Source organism: Apium graveolens, chromosome 7 (assembly GCF_009905375.1).
Source record: "Apium graveolens cultivar Ventura chromosome 7, ASM990537v1, whole genome shotgun sequence".
Classification (NCBI taxonomy): Eukaryota; Viridiplantae; Streptophyta; class Magnoliopsida; order Apiales; family Apiaceae; genus Apium; species Apium graveolens.
Genome location: NC_133653.1, coordinates 185093839 through 185116900, shown reverse-complemented (window position 1 = coordinate 185116900; position 23062 = coordinate 185093839).

Below are 23062 nucleotides of genomic sequence, written 5' to 3'. Positions count from 1 at the left end.
ACTCTTGTGTATCACTTTTAGGACAGATGACTGTAGCACTGTTGTACTTTTGACCAGATCAAACTATGTATTTCTCGTATTATGTATATATTTGTTTCCTTTGGTTCAGTTCATTAGTGACGGGATCACTGTTTTTATCATTATTATTACTGCACTTCGTATTAGAACTGTCATAAAATAATAGAATTGCGATATACGTTCTCCCCATTATAAGAGCTGTGCAGGGCACAATGTTGTATATGATTGTGACCTAACGTTGAATTTTCCCAATAATTTTTTTTATTATTATCAGAATCATGCCGCCAAGAAAGATTGGAACTAGGGCGAACCCTGGATCTGAGGACCAGGGAAGCCATAACCAGGATGATAGGAACCAGGAACACAGTGAAGAGGAAGATGAGGATTATGTGGAACAGGATGACTCCCTGTATGAAGAGGAAGAGGAAACATATGATGTTGAGGGATTTGAGATAGAGGCTGAAGAAGGAGAAACCGAGGATGAGCAACCAGTACCAAACCCAGGCATGGATCCCATGGACCAGTTCATGCAACTCCTAAGGAAGAATTTGGAACGTCAATCCAACCCACCCCCTCAAGGAAATAACAATACTGTGGCAAACTCTTTCAGGGCTTTTAAGTCCCTTAAGCCCCCTGAGTTCCACGGATCAGCCGACCCAGTTGAGGCAAGGGCATGGTTAAAGGAAATGGAGAAATCCTTTGAGATTTTGAGTACCGATGAGGCACAGAAGACTATATTTGCTACCTACCTTCTGAAAGGAGAAGCTAACTACTGGTGGGAGGCCAAGAAAAACATGGAGACAGATGCTATTATAACCTGGGAGAGATTTAGTCAGTTGTTTCTGGGAAAGTATTTCCCGAGGTTTATGGAAAACCAGATGGAGCTCAAGTTCTTGGAGCTAAAGCAGAATAACTTGTCTGTAGCAGAGTATGAAGCGAAATTTACTGAGTTATCAAGGTTTGTGCCGGAGTTTGTGAGCACCGAGGAAAAGAAAGCTAGGAGGTTTCAGCAGGGACTGAAACCGTGGATTCAGAATAGGGTGGCAATCCTTGAGCTTACGGACTATGCCACTCTGGTGCAAAAGGCAACGATTGTAGAAGTCGGAAGTGAACAGATGCAGAAGGAAAGAGAGAAGAAAGGAATAAAGGGGAAAAGTATGAGCATGGGTGGAGGTTCCGCAGGAAGAAGCTTCCCAACTAGATTTAATCGAGGAGCAGTGTCCCTACCAGGAAGGAACACTGGGTTTAAGCGGCCAATGAGTGTGAGCGTGAGCCAGCGCAGCCAGAAGTCAAGAATGTCCTATTCCAACCAGTCTCGACCCCCATTGCCAGCCTGTAACATATGTGGAAGGAATCACACTGGGGAGTGTAAAGGAAAGCCAGTAACCTGCTTTAAGTGCGGTCGGGAAGGCCACTATTCAACTAAGTGCCCATCATCAACCCCTGCCGTCATTCCAACCACCACTTGTCATCAGTGTGGACGCCCGGGTCATTGGAAGAGGGAATGCCCAATGAACAAACCAGCAGCTTCGGGAGCAAGCAGGGCTGCTTCTAATAAGCCACCTACTGCGAGGACTTTCAACATGACAGTCCAGCATGCTATGAAAGATTCAGATGTGATAGCAGGTACCCTTTCTCTAAATTCAGTCAGTGCAAATGTTTTATTTGATTCGGGAGTAACTAAATCTTTTATATCAAAGGACTTTGCGCGTAAGTTAAAACTTAAGGCTGAACCCTTGATAGAACCCTTGCAAGTAGAAATAGCCAATCATGAAATTATTCCTGTTAACCAGATTCACCCCGCCTGTGAGATAGGCATATGGGAGCAATCCTTTAGTGTTGATCTGATTCCTTTTAAATTAGGGGAGTTTGACGTAATTTTGGGAATGGACTGGATATCTAACAATGATGCTCAGATAGACTGTAAAGGGAAGAAAGTTAAGCTAAATATCCCAGGGAAGAAAGAAGTTATATTTATAGGAAAGAGGCAAACGCAGAAATTTTTGACTATGGCCCATGCCAGAAAGATGCTACGAAAAGGAAATGAGGCCTACCTAGCCTACGTGGTGGACACGCAGAAGGAGGTGCCCAACTTACAAGATATTCCAGTAGTCAACGAATTTGATGATGTATTCCCACAAGACCTTCCGGGATTACCACCCGATAGAGTGATTGAATTTGCTATTGAGTTGGCCCCAGGGACGGCGCCAGTTTCAAAAGCACCTTACCGGTTAGCCCCGTTAGAAATGAAGGAATTAGCTATCCAATTGCAGGAACTCTTGGATAAGGGTATGATAAGACCCAGTGTGTCTCCATGGGGAGCACCAGTTTTATTTGTTAAGAAGAAAGATGGGAGCATGAGGCTGTGCATAGACTATCGAGAGTTGAACAAGCTAACCAGAAAGAACAGGTACCCATTACCTAGAATAGATGATCTATTCGACCAGCTAAAGGATGCTGTTTATTTTTCCAAGATCGACCTGAGAACTGGATATCACCAACTGAAGATTAAACCCGAAGATATTCCCAAGACAGCGTTCCGTACCAGGTATGGGCATTATGAGTTCTTGGTAATGTCCTTTGGATTAACCAACGCCCCAGCGGCTTTCATGGATTTAATGAATAGAGTATTTAAGAAGTACTTGGACAAATGTGTGATAGTTTTTATCGATGATATTTTGATCTACTCAAGGACTGAGACAGAACATGCAGAGCATTTGAGGATAGCTCTAGGAATACTCAGAGAGGAACAGTTATATGCCAAATTCTCGAAGTGTGAATTCTGGCGGAATGAAGTACAGTTTTTAGGACATGTGATCAATAAAGAAGGAGTATTGGTCGACCCCTCCAAGATAGAGGCGGTCTCAAATTGGGAAAGGCCAACCACACCCACAGAGGTAAGGAGTTTTATAGGATTGGCCGGCTACTATCGTAGATTTGTACAGGACTTTGCGAAGATCGCAGCCCCTTTGACATGACTTACTCGTAAGACAGAGAAGTTTGAATGGACGGAGAAATACGAGAACAGTTTTCAGGAATTAAAGAAAAGGTTGATAACGGCTCCGGTATTGGCATTGCCGGACGGAAAAGGAGATTTTGTGATATATAGTGACGCGTCGCACAAAGGATTAGGATGTGTGCTTATGCAGCACGGTAAAGTGATTGCGTATGCGTCGAGACAACTGAAGGAATACGAGGTTAGATATCCTACTCATGACCTTGAGCTCGCGGCAATAGTATTTACCTTAAAAATTTGGAGGAACTACTTGTATGGAGAGAAGTGCGAGATTTTCACAGACCATAAGAGCCTCAAGTACATATTTACGCAGAAAGAGCTCAACATGCGCCACAGGAGATGGTTAGAACTAATCAAGGACTATGATTGTGAGATTCTCTATCATCCAGGGAAAGCCAATGTGGTGGCTGATGCCCTTAGTAGAAAGGAAAGACTCAGAATGATAACGACTTCGGAAGAATTGATAAGGGATTTTGAGAGAATGGAAATAGAAGTAAAGGTAACCGGAACCGGAACTGAAAAGCTTTTTGAGATCTCAATGCAGCCAGAGTTATTGGAAAAGATCAGATTATGCCAGGAGAAAATAATGAATGAAGGCAGAGAGTCAATGACTGGAGAAGAGATCCATACTGAGAAAGATGATAAAGGGATAATGAGGTACTCCTACCGGATTTGGGTTCCGAATGTTCAAGAGCTTAAAGATGAGATATTGGATGAAAGCCATAGTTCAAGGTATTCCATTCACCCGGGAAGTACCAAGATGTATAGGGATTTGAAGGAATATTACTGGTGGCCCAACATGAAGAGGGACGTAGCAGAATGGGTAAACAAATGTTTGACTTGCCAAAGGGTAAAAGCAGAGCACCAGAGACCCAGTGGACTCTTACGACCCCTGGAGATTCCCGAATGGAAATGGGAACAGATAGCGATGGATTTTGTTGTAGGCTTGCCAAGGACGAAAGCCAATCACGACGCCATTTGGGTAATTACAGACCGACTGACAAAGTCAGCTCATTTCATTCCTATCAATGAGAGATACACAGTCGATAGACTGGTGGACATTTACCTTAAGGAAATAGTGACGCGACATGGAGTCCCAGCGTCCATTGTCTCAGACCGAGACCCCAGGTTCAACTCCAAATTTTGGAGGAGCTTTCAGGAATGTGCGGGGACCAAGTTAAATATGAGTACCGCGTACCATCCCCAGACGGATGGGCAGAGTGAAAGGACCATCCAGACACTAGAGGATATGTTGAGAGTCTGTGCAATAGACTTTAAAGGGAGTTGGGATGATCACTTGCCGTTGATCGAGTTTTCTTATAACAATAGCTTTCATGCTAGCATCGGAATGCCGCCTTATGAGGCCCTGTACGGAAGAAGGTGTCGATCTCCCTTATACTGGGATGAAGTAGGAGAGCGGAAGATGCTCGGACCCGAAGTGGTCCAAAGGACCAAAGATATAGTGGATCTTATCAGAGGGCGACTTATAGCAGCCCAAGACAGACAGAAGAAATATGCAGACCTAGCCCGAAAGGACAAGGAATATGAAGTCGGGGACTTAGTACTGCTAAAGGAATCCCCTTGGAAGGGATTAATGAGGTTCGGAAGGAAAGGAAAACTAAGCCCAAGATACATTGGACCTTTTGAAATATTAAGATGGATTGGAAAGTTAGCTTACGAGCTAGCCTTACCCCCTAACTTCCAACAAGTTCATAATGTGTTCCATGTGTCAATGCTAAGGAAGTATCATCGGGATGCCAGACACATAGTGGAGTACGAGCAGGTGGATATGCAGCCAGATCTAACTTACGTGGAGAAACCAGTAAGGATTATAGATAAGAAGGAGCAGGTGCTTCGGAACAAAGTGATCAAGCTAGTCAGAGTACTATGGCAGAATCATAATGTGGAAGAATCAACTTGGGAACTAGAGAGCACAATGCTAGAAAAGTACCCCCATTTGTTTTCTGTTTGATTCCGGGACGGAATCCTTTTAAGGAGGGGAGACTGTAATAACCCCCAAAATTTTCAACTTTTTGTAACCCTTGTGAATAGTGTTTTAGCTGAATGAGAAAACTTTTCACGCCACACTATGTAGGGGTTCTGTTATGGATATTCTGGGATATTATTAGTACTCTATGTAGTATATAAGTGTATGTAAAGATCGTCAGAATCCAATTCCGAACACTTTGATTTTTCCCGGAAATCCACTAGATACGGAAAGAATTGAGTATAAGGTAACAGGATAAAAAGGATTTAAATTAAAGGATTATGATAGAGGATCATAAAAAGAAATATAATGTATTGAGAAAGGTTAAGGGAACCTAAGTAATAAGATCCCGGGTATGATCCTTCAAACGATAAACGAAAACTAAAGTTAAGCGAACCGTATAACAGATCAGCAGTCATTAGGCAAACAATTAGGAAGTTAATCAAAGGGATTAGAGAGGATGATGTCACCCAACCAATGAGAAGGGGACAAGGAGGGGAGGATGACATCATGAGGATGACACAAGCATGACATGGGAAGGAAGGAGGTGTGGTTGAATGAGAACCACACAAATTCAAGGGCAACAAGGTAATTGACTAAATCAAACATAAAAACAAATCAACCAAGCCAAGCAAAATCATTTTTCATCAAAATCAAAAAGAACCAAGGCATTGTTCATCTTTTGCTCTCGGCTTTTTAGCTTTTTAAAGGGCAAGAATTTCAAAATGAAGGATCCAAGCTTCCTAAATTGGTAAGATAATTCCCTAATCATCTTCATGCTTAGTTAAGGCTATATCATGAGTTTAAGCCATTAATTCCTTCTCAATCTTCTTCATTTAATCAAAGAAGAAGATAATGAATAGTGTTTTCAAGTTTTTAACTTGAAATTTTTCTTGTTTTCCTTGAAGATCCAAGCATTCCTAAGACTTCTCAAAGCTTCTTAAGGCTTCCTAGCTCCTCCCACCACTTCAAGGAAGGTATACCATCTCCAAACCCTAGATTCCTATGTATTATAAGATTATTTTGATTAGTAGGGTGATATTGTAGCTTGTTGTTGTGATTAGAGTTTGGGATTTGAAATGGTAGTGAAATGGAATGGTAAATGTTGTGGTTTTGATTAAAAGAACTTAAGTATGATTAAAGTTAAGCTTAGGCATAAGTATGAATGTTAAAATTGAATTGGTTGGGGTTGTTATGATGTGATAAGGATGGATGTTGGTTGTATGTTGGATTTGAGGATGAATTGGGATGGTTTCGGATGGTTTAAAATTTGGAAATCGCGTAAACATAGCCGTCGTAACGTCCGATTTTCTTTGGACTGTTTTTGTGCATAACATTAGGACCCGAGAACCCCCTGCTAGATTATGACCATTGCCATGTTTAGATAGTTCGTGTTACGAGCTTCGTTTTGATATGTAGTTCGTTCGATTCCGATGCACGGTTTAGGAGAAACGACCGTTTCAAGTAACGGCGTTTCGCGAACGAAACTTTTCCCCTCGCCTTACTTTGAAACATAGGTTAAAGACCAAAAAGGGTTAATTAATGTATGAAACATTTATGGTAAGTGTGTTAGGCAGTTGGTAAGACACTCGCGAAGGAATTGCCTTAAAACTCGTAAAGGTTAAATTATTAAAAATGGTGGAGCCGAGGGTACCCGAGTGACTTAAGCAAATCAGTAAGCACAAAACAAGCGTTAGAGTCTAAGTTAGTTAAAGTATAGATTTACAAGTGACTTTGGTTTAATTCCAACTTACTTGTTGTTTATAGGTTACCAGACTCGTCCCAAGCCTTTTATCACCCCAAGTCGCTCAGGCAAGTTTTCTACCAGTTATAACTGTTGTTGTGATGTATATAGGTATTTGCATTATCTTGTGATAGATGCATGTTGGTTAATTAGCAAATGTTGCAATATATTGAAGCATGCTGCTATGGTATATATATATGCATGCCTGTTTCGTATTCTTTCCATATATATCTGTTGATTCAGTTGATAATACCTATGCTAGAGGATAGCGGTAATTTGCATATACCCTTAGTATAGGGACCCAAAGGTGAAAATATTTTCTAAAACCGGGAGTCGAGGATCCCGAGTAGATTTTTTGTATATATGGATATAAATATATATATATACTTATATATATATATGGTCATAGTTTTCAAAACTATTAATCGAATAAGGTTTATTCGATAACTTTAACTTTATTTTATTATTGAATATTATTTCGAATATTATTCGAAGGCTTATGACTCCTTTATATTAAATGAATATTATTTTGAATATTCATTCGAGGGCTTATGACTCAGTTTATATTATTTAATGAATATTATTTGAATATTCATTTGAGGATCTATGACTCCGATTATTTGCTGAGATATATTCTTTATTTTATTAAAGAATAAGGTGTCAATAATCAAACTTATTTTCGATTATTCAAATAAAGATAGTACTTTCATATAAGTATATCTTTGGCTATTTAATACTCATTTCAAGTATAAGTTTTAATACTTCTACTTCAATTATTTTATAAAGATTATTCTTTATGGGAATATTATTTAAATAATAATATTCAGACATTTTCTAAATATTCTGGGGACTGATTTACTTCATTAAATCAGCTTTACTCCAAACACTCTTTAAAGTGTTTTCGAGTCTTCAAAATGATTTTTAAAAGTTAGAGCGGATCCCAAAACTCATTTTTATATTTAAGATCTTCCTTTTTAAGGGGATTTAAATACTCGCTCAAAACCTGAGGGATCCGGCTCTGTGGTGTATTTTATATTCGCAATACGGTTGCAGATTTGGTAAATGAATTGATTACTTACCCAACGTTCGGGAAGTAAGTCCATCTATTGAGTCGGCATAAGCAACATGGGCTCAGTGGGCGTCCATGATAGTGTAAGTGGCTCTGTGGGAGTCCATCAAATGCATAAGTGGCTGAGTGGCAGTCCAGCATAAGGTCCTATTATGACCAGGGTGATGACCAGTGGGGAATTCGTCCATCTACTAGTAGAAAAGGTTACTTATGGGTATCTTCGCCTGATCAGCAGGATATCTGGTTTATGCCAAATTCTTTTCCTTTCCAAATTTATTGGATATTGCAATTCTGTTCATACTTTACATGACAGAGGTTTTCAGGAAATTGTATAAAGAAGATGTATATGTGGATATATATATATATATATATATATATATCCGAACTTAATAAAGTATATCATGACTTCATTTCCTTTAATAAAATTTCAAAGATTTAATCTATTCAAATATTGTCTTGTAGTCTCATCTATGTGATGAACTGTTGAAAACTCTTTATACTTTGAACAGTGGTAGTTCAAGTAGCGTTATAAATGATATAAGTGTAGTGAAGTATTTGGTAACTTCATCCCTTGTTTTTACTTATATCTAGTAAGTAATTATCTTACACTTGATAAAAGATTCTAGTAAGTATCCATTTAAATACTTATATTATTGTTATCACTATATATTATCTTGCGAGCTGTAAGGCTCACTCTTGCTTTATTTCTTCATCACACAACAACAGTTAGGAAAGATGGCCAGACTCCAGCAGACCCAGCGCAAGCGCGTGGGAAGCGTCCCGCGTCTTCCCGATGATGTTGTAGCTGCTATAGCTGCAGAGGTAGATCTATTGTAGATCAGACCATCTACTTTTGAGAATCAATTATGTATAATTATAACTTGTGGCAGATAATGGCAATTAACTGTAAATTTATCAAGTAATCGTTTTGGGTTGTAATAACTTTTAAATTGTGGATTCAAAGACTTGTACTTATTTCAATTTCATCTCTGAGACTATAACGGGTTGTGGTGTGTGTGTTAGTGTGGGGTCACAGCATAAGGTTATTTATTATTAATTAAGTGAAGTGATATTGTGGAAAGAAAGACCGTGACGACCCGGATCCCCGACCTCGGATCTGGGGGTGTTACAATCAACACTGACATTCTTTCTTCTAATACGATAATATATGTTTTTCTTGATTCTTGAATACGTATGAGCTTCTTCTATGGATAAATCATATGAGGTGAAAATGAAAGAAAATTTAGTGTATTCCTTCTGAATCGTTTCTCTTCTCAAATTATTGATTCCTGAGTGAGACAACAGTGTTGTGGTATGACGCTTTATCGAAATGATGAAGAGTCGGGTGGGATGCCACCTAATCATGTGTTGTATGCCATATAGTATAAAAGACTGGTCATCTTGAGTATGAATATAGTTGTCTCATTTATATCCAAATCCTCACTCATTCTTCTTCCTTCAATTTATTGACTTATAGCTCCTCCCAAGAAGATGTTGCATCATTATTCCTTATTCAGTTTTTCAATCAAAATCATATTCATAAACTCTCCTCTTGCATTGAGTCTGTTCTCTGACGATTACAAAAGAAATAGAATAGTCTCGTGCGACAGGTAGAATTACGTATCGAAGGAGGATATGATTGCAAGCCGATAAATGGTGGACATTTACGAGCAAGGAAGAATGGATACACCGACGACGCAGTCGTGGCAAAGATATCAAATCAGACAGTTGTTCGTGTTACGAGGATCTCATCAAGATGGTAGATTACGTTAACTCGATGCACTTCAAATCGGAAAATTTTGACGAGAAATGTATCGTTAGTGAACCGTAATAAATAGATTAATTACAATATAAGGAAGTAAAGTTGTGTGCGTCAGAGAAAGTAAACAAGTATCGGGACGACAATCAAAGATCAAGGAAATTCTGAACAATAATTCAGACATGCAATTACTATGTGAAGCATCCCTTCATCGCGGGAAGATGTTTGTCGTGAAGATTCAAGATGGAAGAAATCTTAAATATAATCGAACTTCGAACATGTTCTTCAAGAAATTTTGAAGTTCTCTAACTTACGTAAATAAGTTATGGTGAATTCAATGCTCATACCCGGGCGAGTGGTGAAAGTTCGATACGGGAACATAAGTGGAGATAAAGTAATTGTGATTCGATTGTGAGACCTTTTAAGAAATAACGAACTGATGATGGAGTTTTCACCCGATTGTGCTGATGATAATTAAGATCCTGCATGGTTATTAAAAGATAAACAAGATAGTTAATGAAATTGAGTGTGTATCGTCAAAGATAGAGGATTGATGTGATTAGTTGAAAGATGCGACATCATTCTTAAACGTAACTATATGCAATTAGTAATGGCAAGAAATAAGTTAAAAGAATCGCGAAATAAAATCCTTGAAAAACAACAATATAATTTTTAAAGTTCACTAAAAACATTTTGTAATATCCTGAAAGAACTAAGAAAAGTATAGTGATATTAATCATAGTTGATTTAAGACCTTAGTCCAATTCAAAGAGATATATGTTATGCCAGTTAATAATAAATATAATGATCAAAACAATATAATCTGAATTGTGTTGAATGGATGAATTTGGTTGATGGAAGTGAACGGATATGATTGTGGACGATTTGGTTGATTGATGGTGTCGGCTTGAGTCCGACTAGTAGTCGATGATATAGGGGCAGTGCTGCCAAAATTTTCAGAAATTACCCTACATTTAAGGATAAAGGAGTATATTATCATTCTCATCAATACTCCAAATGATTGCGATCTCAGATTGTGGGAAAAGTTGTTATGACCAAACCGACTCTATATAATTGGTCTTTGATTCCAGTTAGCTAGAGTTATTTGATCAGTTAAAAGAGTTAATTGATCAACTTTACCAACTAATGTTAGTTAAATGGAGATTGATTCCAATTAGATTGAGTCAAGTTCTGACATGATTTTCAGATCCGAAATCAAAGCAATTAACAATTCGAAGGAAGTAATAGCATCAGCAGAAGTGGAAATTTAGTAAAAGTAGCGTAATGTTACTGCAAGCCTGTGCGAGATTTTATCTAGATGAATACGTCTTCTCAATAGACAAAAGGAACAGAAAGTTATTGGTTCATGCTAGTGTGAGGAATATTCTCAAGAACTGAAGGTTCAGGATAAAGCAAAGAGATTTTTTTTTTCTGTAATAACGTTCCAAGAAGGATTTGAATGTATACCCATGTCGAATGGCGGTTGAATGGAAGTTGCTGTGAAGTACTGGGAAACTCGCAAATACAAGTATCCGATGTAAGATAGAGGCTGACGAAGTCTGCATGTGAATTCAGGAAAAAAATGTTAATCAATGGGGGAAAGTCAAATACGTGATCCGTGATGATTTAAGCAAGGCTAAGAAAATAGCTACTGATAAATTCTAATAATTCTGTTAATAAGAATTTAAATATTATAAATAAAAGTCTTTATTCCAGTGTTAACTCCATAAATGATCTATCTAATAATGAACAGATTAGTATTATCAAGAAAAAGAAATTGCTTATGTTTAAAAGAAATAATGAATAATGAGAATGAAGAACTAATTAAGAAAAGAAGTGGAATCAAAAGGATGATAAAGGAATTTTATAAAATAATGCAGGATATACGCAAGTTGTGAACGTCGGTCGTACCGGAACTGATAGGAGAATAAAGTGAAATGCCGATAATTGGAGATGGGAATCCGTATAAAAAGGGAAGATTAAACAAAGTTAGTAGTGGCGAATAGTTAGAGAAGAACGTTACAATGAATCTCATGTCGAAATTCTTTAGGATTAAAGTGAAGTCCCGAAGGTTCTAATAAATGATTTACCCAAGGTTACCTCGAAACATACGGTGGAATTTTTCATTGGTTATTGCACAGAGTCGAGTTGGTATCAAAAGCCCTGTATCGTGACCCGGTAGGGATGAAATAATGAGTATAGGAAAATTCAGGAGTGTGGAATGAAAGAATAATGAAATAAAGAATGTTTCGTGTTATGCATAAAAGTAGTCATGGAAAAAAGAGAAAATGGAGGTATGAAGTTACGAATCGATCATCAGAAATTGTAAACCTGAGGTCACCTTAAAGGCTGTGTTTAAAGTAAGGTATGGGAAGCATGAGTTCCAATGATATGATGTACCTGTTGTAATATCCGGGATATATCGTGTAATTATTTTTTCTATTATATAATTATTATGTGTGTTCAATATATATTCTGTGAGCTAATTGTTAAGTGTTATCTGTACTTGAATATTCAAAAATAATATTAATTGAGTATTTTAATTTTTATATGTCCAAAATAAAATATAGATAATTGTCATATCTTCCTAATTATTTTTATGTTGGTTTATGGATTTATAAGAATCATATGAAATTTCTAAAATCTTTTTCCGGGTAATTAAAATCTATTTTATAAAAACGGGAACCAACCGACGTCAACCGTTGTTACCTTTTTGGAACCCGAAACTCTTTCGAGAACTCCTTCCTAACCTAATTGTAATATTCCGAGCATATTCCATGTTTTGACTTTTTCGATCCGGCGTACGGTTTGTCCTGCACGGGTCCGGGCACAACATTTTCGATACAATATTTGTTTCGGTAAATCAATAAAACCCGTATTTTCGATAAACGGGAGCTTTTTATTAAACTATCACAATTATCACTTCGTAATACGTGTAACCAGGCGCTGAGACCAAGACCGCGGTACAAATTGTACTGATTTGGATAATTATCCCGAAAACCGATACCGTTTGGATCAGTTTTTACAAATAAACGTACCGTTTTATATCCGGAATGATCCAACGGGATCCTAATTTTCCGTAATTATAAATAGCCTTTTACCATATTTTATTCGTATCAAAATCATTTGCAGACAGATAATTATATAATTTTCAGAGAAAAACCCTAATTTCCTAAAACTGTTCTAAGAATCAAACAAGCATTTGGAGGTGTTATTGAATTCGGTTTGGAAAGCTCGAGTAACCAATCTGAAGGTCTTGAAGAGCTCTACCAGATTATGTAATCCATACACCTGCAGAAATCAAGGTTATTTTTCTAAAAATTTATTTATTTTCGAATTTATTTTATTAAAAATATGAATTTTTGTTCGGATGATTGTTTGTATGATTTGATGATTGCATGTTGTAGAGCTTGTTTTCCTGATGATTTTCATATGTCATACGTCTGATTTGGAGTTCAATAACATGTTCAAATTTGAGTTTGATTTTCGAATTTTAAAATTAGGGTTTATAACTCGTATGAATGTTCTTAATTGAAATTTGGGGGTTTCTTATTCTGTGATAGATTGATGTTGTGTTATAGTGGGTTGTGTTCTCTGTGAAATTTGCAATCTAGTCGTATAAGTTTCATGAACCAACGAGGTCTGTAGAGAAGGGAGTTGTGTTTTGAAGTTTTCCGATGTTCGCCGGAAACTGAAAAATTTCATGGCCTAATTCCGGCCAACTCAAGGATTGTTAGGATGAATTGATTGCATGGTTGTGTTCCTGGTAACCTGTAGATGTGATCTGGAGTTGTTGGTGGGGTGAGGACGCCGAGAACGTGTTCTCCGGCCATCCCCGACTTTTTCCGGCGACTGGACTGCAAAATTGCAGTTTGGTCCCTGCAGTTTTGAAAACGATGCAGTTTGGTCCCCGTAGTTTCCAGACTTTGCAAAAATTGGATTTCTGTTTTAAAAATGTTTAAAAATCATATTTACTATTTATTTTTATTATAAAAATTCGTTTTTAATTTCTGAAAATTCTAAAAATTATTATTTTAATTCTGAAAATTATTTTTAATTCACAAATAAATCTAAATTAATTAGTTAATTAATTCTAGTTAATTTCTAATTGATTAATTAGTCAATTAATTCGAAAATTAATTGATTAATTGATTTAATTAATTATTATTTGATTTTAATTAATTATTTAATTAGATTTTGTAAGTCATATGTCATAGACCTATTTGTATATTCGAGGATTCAACTCAACTCAAATAAGAATGTAATAAGTAAATAGTGGATCGACCATCAGAGAGATCTCGTAAAGTAATATCTGTCAAAGGATTCAGAAACAAGGTTCATCTACAGACTTGAGGAGTTAATTCACTGGAAGAAGTTCAAGAAGTTGATCATGCCTCAGTGATATAAATCAAGATCGTGGATTTAATCAAGTGACAGAGATCTCGTCAGAGTATCATTAATTACAAGGATTTAATCTGAAGAAAATCAGAGTATCAAAGTCAACACATGAAGAAACGTCACGGAAGTTAGTCACTCATGAACCAGACAGTACATCGAGTGTCAACGTTGAAGTGGTGGAATTGATTCATAATTTTCAGTGATTTTCAGAAGATTTGCAGAAGAATGGTTGCTGCTCAAGACTAGAATTAATTCTCTATTAATTAATTAAGTCATCTAATTTAATTAAGAAAATAAATTATATCTGCGAAGAATAATTTATTTATTAATTGAATTAATTGATTAATTAATTCTGAATTAATTTTAGGAATTTTCAGAATTTATATTGGATTAAAATCTGCATTAAATCAACAAGACAATTGAAAATGAACTAGCATGACAATCAGGATTGTCATACCGATTGTCATGCTAGGCCATTTTCAATAGTCTCACCGAAAGTTACACTAGGAGAAGGATTGTCTTGCTAGTTCATTCTGATTGTCATGCTAGTTCATTCAGATTGTCATGCTAGTTCATTCAGATTGTCTTGCTAGTTCAATCCATTGTCCTACCGAAAGTCTTGCCAGCTATAGGATTGTCATGCCAATTCAATTCTATTCGGCTGTTGATTAAAAAGAAGCAGAGAAGCAGCCTCTCAATAATCCAGTACACAGAAGTCAAGAACAAAGCAGAAAAGAAAAACAAGAAGAAATATTTCATCTTTTCATCTGCATACTTCAAGATTAAATTTCTAGATTGTAAAGTTAAATCCAATCCACTAGAAATCTTTATCTTGCTCTTGTGTAACAATCTAGCGGATTAAAATCCCTAGAACTTAATCTCAAATCGCGTTTAGCATTTGATTCTAATTATTGCAAAAATAGAAAAAGTTCATGTCGAATTTATTCTAAATTTGTGATAATTAATTTGAGATTAATTCCTTGTAATCGATACAGTTGTTGTAACACCTTTCAAGTTTAATAATATTTTTATTTAACTTGAATTTTGTTTCACATTTTTTATTCCGCATTTAATTCGATTATTTGGTACTGTTTGTATTCAACCCCCCTTCTACAAACACATTGGGACCCAACAATTGGTATCAGAGCCTTCTGATTAACGAACAAATCAAGATCCTAGACTTTTGTGATTTTTCAACTCCTTGAATTTTTATTTATTCAAAAATTCATAATGACTTCACATAAAGTTGGAACCGTTAAAATTCCACAATTTGATAAAGAGAATTATATCATGTGGAAGAAGAAGATGCTATTATTCTTACAAGTTGCAAATCCCAAATATTCAAACTTGTTAAAGAAGGGTATAAAAACTCCGATGGTTATTGAACCGGAGGTAATAATAGATGGTGTGGTGACTACTGAAGCTAGAACCTATCCAAAAGAGCCTGAAGATTTTACTCCTGCTGAGAAGGAAGAAGCCTCCTTGGATGCCAGCCTTCAATTAATATTAATTGATTCCCTTGATCCCTTGATGAACAGACATGTGATGAACTGTAAAAATTCCAAACACATGTGGGAAACTATTGAGGTGATTAATGAAGGCACAGAGGAAGTTAGGGAGAACAAGTTGGAAATCCTAACCTCTGAATATGAACATTTCAAATCAAATCCAGGAGAAGGAATTACTGAAGTGTTTCAGAGGTACAATGCGTTGATCAACAACCTGAACATCAATGGAAAGTATTATTCAATCAGGGAGGTCAACAAAAAGTTCCTTTTAACACTGCCAGCTCATCTTGAACATAGAATCACTGCCATTAGAGAAGCTAGAGATCTGAGTGAGATTTCTTTGGACAGGCTCTATGGAGTGTTATAAACCTATGAGTTGGAGTAGATTCAACAGAAGGAAGTCTACGGGAAGGATAGAATGGTCAGCACATCTACTGCACTTGTAGCTGAAGGTCAACAACAACAACAATCTCAACAGTTAGAAAGAATGGTACAGTTTTCCAAGGGTGAGGAAAATGAGTTAGTAGCAGAATATGATCCTCCTACTACAAATCAATCAAGTGATGATTTTTATTCCTTGGAAGAGCTGGAGCAATTGGAAGATGAATCAATGGCCCAAATTGTCAAGAGATTCTCCCATGTCAGATTCAGGAGGAATCCCAAGCTTAAGTACAAGTCCAACTACAACAAATTCCAGAAAGGTGGATCTTCATCCTCTAACACCAGCAGTGGTGGGTACAAAACATGGATGGTTGATCGAAGCACCATTAGATGCTATAACTGCAATGAGTTGGGACACTTTGCCACAGAATGTAGGAAGCCAAAGCAAGTAAGAAAGAACTCTGAAAGGGCTTATCTGGCAAAGGGAAGAAGCTGGGATGATAGTGACAGTGAAGATGAAGATGAAGGAAATCTTGCTCTTATGGCTATTGATGGAAAAGCTTCATCGTCAAGAATAGAGGTAAAACTTTCTGATGCTGAAATGGTTTATCATCTAAGAGGTAACTTAGATTGTGCACGTCGTGATAATGAACTGTTAAGTTTACAGATCACAGACCTTGAGAAAGAGGTCAATGAATTAAGACTTGTGCATATTAATCAAGACAAATTAAAAGAACAGGTATCTTTTCTAGAGAATAGAGTTGACTGTTATAGAAAACTCGAAACTATTCTCAAAGACAAGATCACCGGTCTTGAGACTAAGGTTAGAGCCTACTTCAATTCTTGTTCGAAGGCTAAAGAGTTCTACAGTAAGTAAGCTGTTAATCAAACATCTGGAATAGGTTATGATTACAATGCTGCTATTGGAGAATTAGGCATAAACTCCCCTCATCATGTCTGTGCTAAAGGGAGGGAAGTACCACATGTGCTTAAGGGTGTTGATGAACCCCTCTATAAAGCATCAATTGCTGAACCATTTGATGCGACCTCTTCTGTTATTCAAGAAGAAATACGTGCTGAGGATCATGCTAATGAGAAGATTGTTTCCAAGTCAAGTGAGTCGAAAGTTCCAGTCAAAGTTGTGAAAGCAACTGAGACTAACTCAGACACACATGAGTTTGATAACAATAATGCCATGTCTACCATGCATAAATTTCCTGCTGTTAATCACTCTCATAAAGCATATGGTGTTTCTAATTGTATGTCTTGTGCTTTTAATATGATGTATGCTTATTTCAATGGTAAGCATGTGTCTAATGATAAGACTACTCCTCGTCAGCATGTGAATAACAAGAAGCATGATAGGTCTAAGACTGCTAGTCCTTCTAAGGCTAGAAAGGAGACATTTGTGCCTAAGCTTAAACAGAAATTTGTTAACGCTGTTTACAAGGTCAAATGTTCAGTCATTGAGAAAGTTGAGACCATTAAAATTAAAAATGTTGTTTTGCCTGACAAAGGACAGTTCTACAAGTATGCCGGGCCCAACCAAGTTTGGGTTCCGAAGAAGGTCTAATCCATTTGAAGTGCAGGGCATTAAACAGGTGTAACCGGTAGTGTGGATTCTTGACAGTGGATCATCAAGACATATGACCGGAGATAGAGCCCTGCTATCAAATGAGGATTGAGAAAGCTGGCCCCCTGGTTACCTTTGGAGATAACAACAAAGGTTTATCTGAGGGATATGGCTGTTTGCAAGCTGGGAATGTTATCATTGTAATTTTGTATATTGTGCTAGGTTATTATCAGGAAGCAGTATCCAACATATAGCACCAGTGATGAGACTTGGGAATATTACGACATATCAAGCACCTTTTGCACATTACACTTGGAATTGTACTCTAGTAAGATGTGTACAAGTGTACTCCTGGTTGGTGAGTTAAAAGAGGAAGTCAGTGCACCACAGTTCATGGACTTTGCAGTAGCAGATCTATTGGACTATGCAATCTCTTCTTCACAATCTCACTTCAGGTTGGTATGAACTAGTATACTGCTCAAGCAATCGTCAACGACATGGTATGGCACTCTAACTGCAGCTACAGTTTTATATGAATAAGTAGAGTCGTCATATTAATAACTATCTTATCACTAGGCACAATCATATTGTTTTATATGTGTAGTGATATATTGTAATGCAACATAACAATTAGTATCTAAAGTACTTGACAAGTATCCGTCAATGATATGTTGTTAACATTATGTTGCAGATATTTGTAAGCTTTTGACATGAATGAGAATTACTTAGACTTTACCCTAAGTGATCAATGTTTTATCAAAAACTCATTCATATTGAAAAACAAAATTAAACTTCTTTCTACATTAGTGATTTCTTATTTCATGTAAAATCTTTTAAAATCACTATTGTAAATCATTTTCTCTCTATTATCATATGTTCTATGATACAGGTTCAGTCTCCAATGACTTTCTTTCATTGACGGTCATGAGGTTGAAAACCCACAACGTCTATCCCAGACTGTAAAGACAAACACAAAAACAGAACCAACCAACACTCTCTTACCACTAAATGTAGTATGAATGAGCGTGAGGGAGATAGTGCCTCAGTGCACCACATAAGGAAGGTTATGTAGTCAACCTAGTAGCTCTGTCTCCTACATAGATGAGTAGTATTTAAACCGAGACAACTGCTAGCCCCCATACATCTTCTTAAAAAGATGTAATGGCTGAAAAGGCACTAAAACATTTACTAGATTCATTCTCTCAACAGGGTGCGTCTATTGAATTTTGCCTGTCGGCCAAGGTATCCGATGTAGTGTCACCACTTCAAACATAAACAATTCTTGATGCACAAGGAGAGGTTACACACACAAAGGATGAGTTGACGGAAACAAGAGTTTCGACCATTTTAAGGTCAGATTCGATTGTTCAAGGTTCGTTAGTGGACCAATTGCCTTTACAGGTGTTAGGAGAGGATACTGATCCAAAAGCCATATGTCAGTGGTCAGTGTCTACCTCCCCAGGCTTAAATCCCCTAGATGCATCTGCGGATAGTGGATCTGACATAGGTGCAGATCGGCAACTTGTTGACAATGATTCAGATATTACCTGATGAGTCACAAGGAAATATCTTCACAGACATTAGAAGGGAACTTTGATCTTTATGCTAAATTCGTTGGATCATTGTTTACCTTCCCAGAATTCAAATCTGGAACCCTAAAAGGGAAACTAGCAACTTGTAAATTATGACTCAGATTCATCTGACGAGTTTAACAAGGATGGGGATTTGTGAACTCCCATTGTACCACCTGTGACCTCCTTAAGGATGGCTAAGGTGATTTTCCTTGCAGGTATAGCTGGATTATGGAGCTATGAGAGAAGAGTGATACACTTGTGAGAATGAGTGTAAACACGAGTGGAGAGAAGAGTGAAACACATGTGAGGTACACTAAAACACAATCACACACTCACAGTGAGGAAGAAAAAGAAACTACTTGTTATTTCTTTTCCAACCAAGTGAAATATGAGAACTCCTTCAGACGACGGCATACATTCCTTCTTTAAGGGGGAGATAGAAGCTTAAGTAATAGTTTGGAGGATTCCTCAACTAAGGGGGAGAAATAGTAGGGAGGAAGAAAAAGATCCTAAAAATGTACACTACACCACACCATTGTTGTTTCTAACTACGGATCCTATTGTACGGGAGAGGTGGTAAACACAAGGTGATTTCCTAGTAAGGGAAGAAGCTGTTAGGGGAGTACCATTGGTTTTTATCTGCGGATCCTATTGTACGGGAGAGGTGGTAAAACGAAGGTGATCTTCTTTAATCAGTTGATTCTCATAGGGGGAGAAGCAAGAGAGATATGTGCTTCTCAACAGGAAATATGGTTGTACAAAAGAAGATGAAACTACTTGAAGATATGTTCAGTCTAGAGGAATATCTACTTGGAATCTGGAAAATGTTAAATCTAGTCCAGAACTTTTCTACTATTTACTTTGCATGTATATTTATATCTTTTTCTTATTTATTAGTTGAGTTATCCTCTAGGTATTTGTTTGTTATTGTCTAACAAACAAATAGGGGGAGATTGTAAGTCATATGTCATAGACCTATTTGTATATTCGAGGATTCAACTCAACTCAAATAAGAATGTAATAAGTAAATAGTGGATCGACCATCAGAGAGATCTCGCAAAGTAATATCTGTCAAAGGATTCAGAAACAAGGTTCATCTACAGACTTGAGGAGTTAATTCACTGGAAGAAGATCAAGAAGTTGATCTTGCCTCAGTGATATAAATCAAGATCGTGGATTTAATCAAGTGACAGAGATCTCGTCAGAGTATCATTAATTACAAGGATTTAATCTGAAGAAAATCAGAGTATCAAAGTCAACACATGAAGAAACGTCACGGAAGTTAGTCACTCATGAACCAGACAGTACATCGAGTGTCAACGTTGAAGTGGTGGAATTGATTCATAATTTTCAGTGATTTTCAGAAGATTTGCAGAAGAATGGTTGCTGCTCAAGACTAGAATTAATTCTCTATTAATTAATTAAGTCATCTAATTTAATTAAGAAAATAAATTATATCTGCGAAGAATAATTTATTTATTAATTGAATTAATTGATTAATTATTTCTGAATTAATTTTAGGAATTTTCAGAATTTATATTGGATTAAAATCTGCATTAAATCAACAAGACAATTGAAAATGAACTAGCATGACAATCAGGATTGTCATACCGATTGTCATGCTAGGCCATTTTCAATAGTCTCACCGAAAGTTACACTAGGAGAAGGATTGTCTTGCTAGTTCATTCTGATTGTCATGCTAGTTCATTCAGATTGTCATGCTAGTTCATTCAGATTGTCTTGCTAGTTCAATCTATTGTCCTACCGAAAGTCTTGCCAGCTATAGGATTGTCATGCCAATTCAATTCTATTCGGCTGTTGATTAAAAAGAAGCAGAGAAGCAGCCTCTCAATAATCCAGTACACAGAAGTCAAGAACAAAGCAGAAAAGAAAAACAAGAAGAAATATTTCATCTTTTCATCTGCATACTTCAAGATTAAATTTCTAGATTGTAAAGTTAAATCCAATCCACTAGAAATCTTTATCTTGCTCTTGTGTAACAATCTAGCGGATTAAAATCCCTAGAACTTAATCTCAAATCGCGTTTAGCATTTGATTCTAATTATTGCAAAAATAGAAAAAGTTCATGTCGAATTTATTCTAAATTTGTGATAATTAATTTGAGATTAATTCCTTGTAATCGATACAGTTGTTGTAACACCTTTCAAGTTTAATAATATTTTTATTTAACTTGAATTTTGTTTCACATTTTTTATTCCGCATTTAATTCGATTATTTGGTACTGTTTGTATTCAACCCCCCTTCTACAAACACATTGGGACCCAACAGATTTAATAATTTAAAAATAATTTAAAAATTCTAAAAAATAGTTTCGAGCTTTAAAATATTATTCTAAATTATTTCCAAGGCTCGATAATTATTCTAAAATTATTTCGGAGCCAGAATTGGCCAACCAAACCCTGTTTATTAACCCAAAATTGATCCAACGACCCGTTTTAATTCCGAAAAATGTTTTAAAAATCATTTTAAATACCAGAAAGCCTATTTATGACCCGAGACTTCTTTATAAATAATATATCATTGATTACGTGATGTATTATGTGATATATGTGACTTGTTAATTGACTATCGGTCTATATATTCAGTGTTTACTTGATTATCGCATAACTTTCAATCCGTTAATCAGATTTGGGTAAAACGAAGGGTAGATAGAAGTATGTGTTGAATAGAATTCCATGAGTAAATTATTGATAGATGCTTATGATATATGAGCAGAAGAGGCAAGACGTAGGAAAGGGAAACAGATAGTTGAGGAGTAAGACGCTTGTGATTGGAAGCGAGTGCAGTGTAGTAAGCTAATATCAGGCAAGTGTTCTGAACTTTCTCGAGATATTGTAGTATTTGATAGTCAGATTGATATTGCAAGTGCTTTGAAGCACTGAAACCTAAACTCTAATTCCAGTTATTGTTCTTGAGCCATAAACCTTATTCTTTCTAGACCACTGATTGTTGTATACCTAAACACAAATCTCAAGTATACGATATTACTCCACAAATACATGTAAACAAAATCCCAAACACTGAACTGAATTACTTGTACATTCAATCATTGTATCCTATGCTTTGAAAGCCCAAATCTTTGAAACCCTGAAATGTTGATTCCTTTGTTATCCAATTCTTTCATTGCCCAGCATCCAAGCTTTTAAATTGCCTCATTGATCCTTACAAGGATTGAAACCCTTTCATTGTTAAACATTTATTGTTGTTAATGATTTCGGTTATTGTTTATTATTGCATATTATGTTATTATGTTAGAATTGGATTGTTTTTATAAAATTGTGGACCAGATTCGTGGTCAGACCATATAATTGTCAAGTTAGGCCAATGTGTACCTTGGATCCAGTAGTTAGAGCAATGTTGTGTGCCTTGCTCGGGGTTAGTGCGTGACTGATCAGCAACCTAACCTTGGTTTTTAAATTAAAAGTATAGTATCCAATTCTAAATCATAATCCATTGTTCACTTGATATCATAATCATATTCACCTGATGATCATTATTCTCAGTTTTGTCATTGTGACTTGCTGAGCTAGTTAGCTCATTTGTGCGATGTTGTTTATATTCTTTCCAGTTAAAAAGGAACCAGTTGGTAGCAAGGATCCCCAGTCCAGCGCGAGAGCTAGGGGTTCAGGTTGAGAAAGCTGAGCTAGTAGGCTTCTTTTGGGATAATTTAAGCTTGTAAAAGTTTGTAATAATGTTTAATACTCAGTTTGAATTTGAAATAGTTGGGATTTGAACGGTTTGTAATATATTAGTGTGTTTGGCTTGTGTGCATACCTTAACCTGTTGCGGTCCGTGGTGGTTGGTAAGTAGGGTCACTGCATATATTATTATTATCTTTATTATTGTTATAAATAGGTTATATTTAAGGTGTGTGTGTGGACCCCAAACTTCTGACCCGGGTTTGGAGGGCGCCACAGGTTTGGTATCAGAGCTACAGGTTATAAGTCACTGACACAAGCCTAGGTTGACGGGAATGGGTAGAGGGATAGGATTAGAAGTAAGGTATAGGATGAT